Source organism: Halyomorpha halys, unplaced genomic scaffold (assembly GCF_000696795.3).
Source record: "Halyomorpha halys isolate HHAL.00 unplaced genomic scaffold, Hhal_1.1 Scaffold1231.1, whole genome shotgun sequence".
Classification (NCBI taxonomy): domain Eukaryota; kingdom Metazoa; phylum Arthropoda; class Insecta; order Hemiptera; family Pentatomidae; genus Halyomorpha; species Halyomorpha halys.
The window spans coordinates 178799-185332 of NW_027106626.1; the positions used below are offsets into that span (position 1 = coordinate 178799).

At 29.4% G+C, this 6534-nt stretch overlaps 1 protein-coding gene and 1 long non-coding RNA gene across 2 annotated transcripts in view; one reads left to right on the top strand and one right to left on the bottom strand.

The window, feature by feature from the left end:
• Window positions 1-6534, bottom strand: part of LOC106688898 (Kv channel-interacting protein 1) — a gene marked incomplete at its 5' end in the record, with an annotated part of 98829 nt that overhangs the window by 90693 nt on the left and 1602 nt on the right.
• The window catches only part of LOC136795199 (uncharacterized), a 327053-nt gene that overhangs the window by 82345 nt on the left and 238174 nt on the right, over window positions 1-6534 (top strand). The gene's annotated exons all lie outside the window — the stretch shown is intronic.

The following is a 6534-nucleotide window of genomic DNA, read 5'->3' on the forward strand; positions in this document are numbered from 1 at the left end:
TATTTATATATAATTTTAAGTTAATCTAATTTAAATAGATATGAAAGACGTATAAAAATGTACATTTTGAAATTTTCCATGTTATCAATTTCGTACAGGATAAAATTAGTATATTTGGATATATATATGGATAATTAGTGTATTTAAGGGGTCATGCTTTAGAATTGCTAATTCTAATTTAAAATCATGTTAATTGCGTCATTTTAATGAAATTTTATTCATCTTTTCTTAAAATGATTTTAACAATTTGTCATTAAAAAATTTGATTTCAATACGGAAATTCTTTTGGTTGGCACACTGCTCAAACGTCTACTACCCTTGAAGGTTTTTTATTTGTGACATTATGATAATAATACTAGTATCAAGAATGATTGTGACTTAAAGGATAAGGATTCGAAAACTTGTTGTGAGAGACGTAGAAAACAGGAGGCATTAGGAAGGAGACTAGCTGACAGTATGACAGTGAGCGGAGGACAGCCATGATGAATGGGCTCTTACCAGTCATCAGTTACATAATTTTCAGAGCCTCTCTAACTTCCTCCAAAATAATATATTTCCAACGTTATTTTGCGAATTTATGGTTATCATAATATTACGATTTCACAATATGATTTCTGTATAGTAAAATTAATATTAATTAAAATTACAAATTCATATTGCTGATTGTTGATTGATGAAATTGATATTGTAAATTAAGGTACTTTAGAGGAAGATTTTTAGAAAATTCTGCATCTAAGTTCTATTAGACTATCCCAATGAGAATAAGACCTATCTGACGTTTGAGAGCACTTAATTGCTCATTGATTCACCTATTTTAATCCAAATCGTTATAGTCGTTTAAGAGAAAATCGATTATATAATGTAGCACTTCCAGTTAGTCGATTATAGCAAAAAAGTTGCTGTCATATCCCATCTATATACCCTCCTTAAATATGTGATTTTAGTTTCTTACGACTTTTAGTTTTTGAGCCAGGCTGTTTACTAACAAACACACTTACACAAACCATTTTGTGATATTAGGTTTTTTGGACCCAAGTGACTTCAAAACATGTATTTCCATCGAAAAACCGATTTCGAAATTGTTCACCATTACAATACCTTCCCTTACTATATATTTTATATATAGATAAGAGAAAGTACGAATTAGTCAGCAAATAATAAAATTAGATTTTTTTTTTATTTTACAAAATAAAAGTATAAACTTCTATATTTTTATTCCACCAGAGACTTATTTTTCCTACTTAAGAATTTAAAACTTCATTTTATTTACTTTTAGAGTGGCTAAAGTCCACACATAACCGTTAAAAGCGTATTATTTTTTAGATAAAGTTAATTATACTTATTGGGAGGATAAATTTGGCAGCTTTAGGAACTCAAAAAGATTATTCCACTATGCTATCTGTTACCCATATTTTTAAATTTAATTCAGCGTAAACCCTTCAATAACTCTATTTCAATATAAATGGACTTACGCCACTTTCAAAATAAGCGGCTGCTGTAGATTCTATTTATAAATTAAACGTGTCCCAGGGAGCGCGCTGGCCCTGTGGTAATGTACGATGCTGATGACTTCAAGGACTCGGGTTAGAATCCGGCTTGGTAAATTATTATTTTATGTTTCACTCTAGCCGTTAGTCAATCCCGTTGGTTTTGGAGCCCTCCTGGGGTACACCCAGCCTCATAAAGGTGGTACCCTTAATTGAGTAAAAATCTGACGGGGGAGCGTGATTCTGACCAGATCACTTCCTTGCACAATGGTTTTTTAAAATTTATTATTTTATAAAGTTTATTGGGAAATCTCAATGGTAATGCACTGTTCTACTACCCCCCAGGACCCGGGTCTGACCAAATCACCTCCTTGCATAACCGTTGGTCTAGTAACAGTATTCCCTTACAAATTACTGCACTCTTAACCTTTCATGGGTTATAGTGGCACAGAATATCATTTTTCTAACAACGTGTCCATTTTTTAAATCTAATCTTTAAAATCACTCATTATAATTCAATAATTACCTATTATTAAAGTAATCCTCTATTTGACAAAAGAAATTATGTTATTAATTATAGATATTATAATGTTTTATGTTTCTTTGGTTTTGTCTAAATTATTTATAGAAAGAGTTATCATAATTATAAAAGTGTTTTTAATATAATAATTTTATATTTTTTTGAAGATTATAATAACGTTTTAATGTATTTAGATAAGTGTTTTAACGTTAGTAAAACATAATATTTTAAAGTTGTAAGCAATAAAAGTGACGTATATTAATATTTAATAAAAATTGTTGACAATATTTAATGTATGATTTTGGGGATTGGATTTTGAAATGGACAGATTAAAGTCCGAAACGTTACCCAATTTATGATTAAAATGCATAAAAAAGTTTAAAGTTTCTTCCTCCAAATATTGCTGCATTGATGAATATATGACCCTCAGTAAGATAGTGTATAACATTAATTATTTATTTAAAAACAAATTTGATCCTTTTTTTTCAACTTTATTCTTTACAAACCCTCCGGAGGGTTTGTAAAGAATAAAGTTGAGAAAAAAAGGATCAAATTTGTTTTTAAATAAACTAAACCACTCTCAAACAAGAATATATTAATAAAAATTAAATAAATTATGTAATTAATTAATTTTTTTATTATTTTCTTACTACATATTTAAATATTATTTATAGAATTATAACTAGAAATAGTTATACTATAGGTGACCAATCAGTTCTAAGTAGAGCGGGAGAATCGAGTTTTCGTTTCATGGGGCCGTCATGAAATAAAAGTCAATCGCTGCCGAAATCGAACCAGCGCCACTGCAAACTTGAGACTGCTAAGGTGATTCGTTCACCTCATTAATTATACCCGTATATTAATCCGTAACTTGAGATATTAATCCTCAATGCTCCTTACTTTCTCACAAATGAAATCATACATAAAGACCTTAATGTTCCCTATGTGACCGATCTTGCCCGAACCCGATATCACTCCTTCCATTATAAACACCCTAACCACTCAAACCCCCTAGTTTCTAACCTTGCATCCTCTTCCATTCCTGACAATCCTTCGAGGCGCCTGAAAAGTAGATGGCCATGAGACCAGCTAATGTAAAATGTCTTTAGAGTGCTACCAATGGGTAGTTGCTCTACACGCCTGTAACACTCCATTTTAACTAAGATCATATTTACTAAATGTATTATGTAATATACAGTTGTAAATTTCAATAAACAAATAATAATAAAAAAAAAATATACGAAATAAATAAAGTGAAAAATAATTCATTGAAGTGGCATTCTAGACTCGATGGAGGACCGCATTTTATTACCTTCGCTATATTACGTATTTCTAACAATAACAATTATTTATTTTTGTTCAGATTATAGTGTGATCTGGAGGATGAAGCAACCTTTGATAACTAAAAATCTTACTACAAATAGCAATTTTTACTGTTCTAATTGTTTAAAATAAAACTAGCTGCTATCTTTAGGTATAATATGAATAATAGGTAGTTATATATGTTATTATCAAACCTAAAATTTAAACAGGTGTATTTGACAAGAGAAGGTCAACTTTTTGATGTCGGTCTGCACCTGTAAAACCCCTGACCTACTCCTATATATTCTCAAGTGACATGGGGCTCTACCAACTAGCTAGAAATCGATTTGTTGAGCCTCTTCACTTTGAGGGATGATTCGATCTATTTTCTTTCTTATCACTTTTTATAACTAATGATACCATTTCTTCAAAATTTGAATAAAAATTGCAACATTTCTGATTTTTAATTAATTAATTTGAAAAATACACGTCTATTCCACTATTTTTCATTTCTTTTTATCATGTTTATTTCTATATTTATTGCATACACTGCTTTTAATCGAAGAAGCCAAGAGGATAAAAAAGTCAGTTATTTCATCCCAATCATTTTAATGAAAACTATGTTAACTTAGAAGTCAAAATTAATGAGTCTGCTAAATATAGTTAGGGAGAATATAAAATTATGGTTATTTCAAAACTTAATAAAAATAACTTTTTCTTTCGGAACTCCATATCTGCAAAACTGACTACATCAGAAAATGATTTGCAGTAAAGTAATCAATCTCCTAAAACGTGAGCCCTAGACCTGACCGTGTTCAATACTTCCCAGGAACAATTACACATTTTTTTTAAAAAGCAACATAGCATGAAATATATACTGGAAAATCAGTAGTTAGTGCATTTATTGTGGAAAATCTATATCTCAGCAGCTATTAGACGTATAAATATCTATTAGCACTAAAATTAAAGCTAGTTTAATGTGCTATAAAATTAGATTATTTTCATGATATTGTTATTTGTTTCATAGTTTTCATGATATTTGCCAAAATAAATTTTATAAATATTGGTTTCTCGTTATTTGGAAAAAAAAATGTTTGATTTATTAAAGCCACAGGAACCATTAGACCTAAGATGTCTGCTGGCACTCAAATTAAAGCTAGTTTAATGTCCTCCAAATTAGTTCATAACTTTTACTTTCATATTAGTTTTTTCATAGCTTTTATCATATTTGCTAAAATAAATTTTATTAAATATTGTAGTAATAATAAATAGTAGGAACACAGGAACCATTAGACGTACAGATGCCAGCCAACACTCAATTTAAAGCTAGTTTAGCTTCTTAAGTGTTGTAGTTTTTATGTTTGCATATGAAATTTAGTCCGAATAACTAGAAATTAATTTATTTTAGCAAATATCATTAAAACTGCTACTCCTACTTTGCACCTAAAGCGGTGATGAAATTAGTTTGTAAGGTAAATACGGATAATAACAACGATTCCTTGTTTTGGAGACTAACTAGAAGGTGTAACTCTATATAAGTAAATTTTTTCAAGGTATTATAAGATGAGGAATGTCATATTAGGATACTAATATTCCAATCATGAAATATTGAAGGCGGGGCTGGAAGGCAAGATTCCATCTAATTATTTTTGATATCAGAATTTCTCTATGAGATCGTAACGTCGTCGTCAGTCGACTAATGCTTACTATAAATAAATATTTTAAAGAAAAAATAGGGGTTAATTTTATTTTATTATAGTTTTAATGAAATATTGTTTTGGATTACTGGGTTCAAATTCCGTTTTTAGAACTTCAATAAAGTTACAATAGATTAATTATGTTTTCTGTTCAACAACAAATTTTATATCCCTCTATTTTATTTTACATTGTATTGCATATTTTATTGTTGCATCATCTTCGTCTAGCAAAAAGGAAAAAAAGAACAGGATGGAAGCTTAATTATAAGCTGACACCTTGTAATCTAGGACAGGGATCTCAAAGCCTTTTAGACTAAGAGCCATTACTGACTCTTCCAATAAGTGCCAAGGGCTATGACCTATTTCATCATAGAGGCCCGTACTTACTCATATCATTAATTTTGAGAAAAATGAAGGGTGGGGATGGTCAGTAGAGGAATAATAAACTCAAATAATCAAAATATTTTAGATTTGTTGATATTTCGGCCTAATTCGTAAATTACAGGTATTCATTACAGATGGCTCCATGTGCGTTTTCTATACGAAATACGAGTGCATTTCCCATATCATTAATTGAAGACAACAGAAGAAACACATAGTAATAATTCGATTTCTTTTTCCCTCCGAAAATGAGTCACGACGGTTTTTGAAAAGCAGACATGTTATTTGGAAAAAAGAGGAAGTTTACGTTTTATCTGTTTTATATTTTATCTGTAAAAACTACCAGATAGCTCCGGAAAAATCTCAAAATTACTACACCAAATTTCTAAAATGAACAAAAGTAAAAAAAAAGGTCATTATTTGATAAAATAACCTCATATGACTTTCCTTTATACGACCCTTAAATTAAATCCCATGACTGTGACTGTCGCAAAAACAATAATAAAAAAATATTATCCTGTAAAACAATTAATGTTGTTCCAAAATATAAATATTTAAGTATTAGTAGGATAATGCTTTTTCTTGGAAACCCCTAACAGTGAATTCTTTAAAGATATTAAGAATATACTCATATAAAATTTATCACTTCCAAAAATGTAATTAACAAAGAGGCCTTAATAATGGCGAAACAAAGTACTTTTGAATCGACAAGATACGAGATCGAATGCAATGGTGCGCTAGTGCTGATAGTCACTTATCAAAACTTGCAAATCTCGAACTTTGAAAACGATAACGCATCACAGTTATAGAGCAGAAAATCTCAAAATTGTTACCACTTTACCACCACAACTGTTATACCTTTATAAAATTATTTTAAAATTTATGAATCGTTATTTATTTAGAAAATAGAAAAGATATTTGAAATATGGTAGAAAAAAATTTATTGAACCGCTATATAAAAAAATATTTAAGAAACGTAATTCAAATCATATCTGTTCATAATAAAATCATATCACAAAGAAAGATAAAAAGAAATATCTGACAGGATACTTTCTTTCTTCTATGAATCTCATCCTCTGTTTTTGATCTACCAATTCTATATAGTTTTTCTTAACTCCACTAATGACGATTCTTGTATTAATTATAT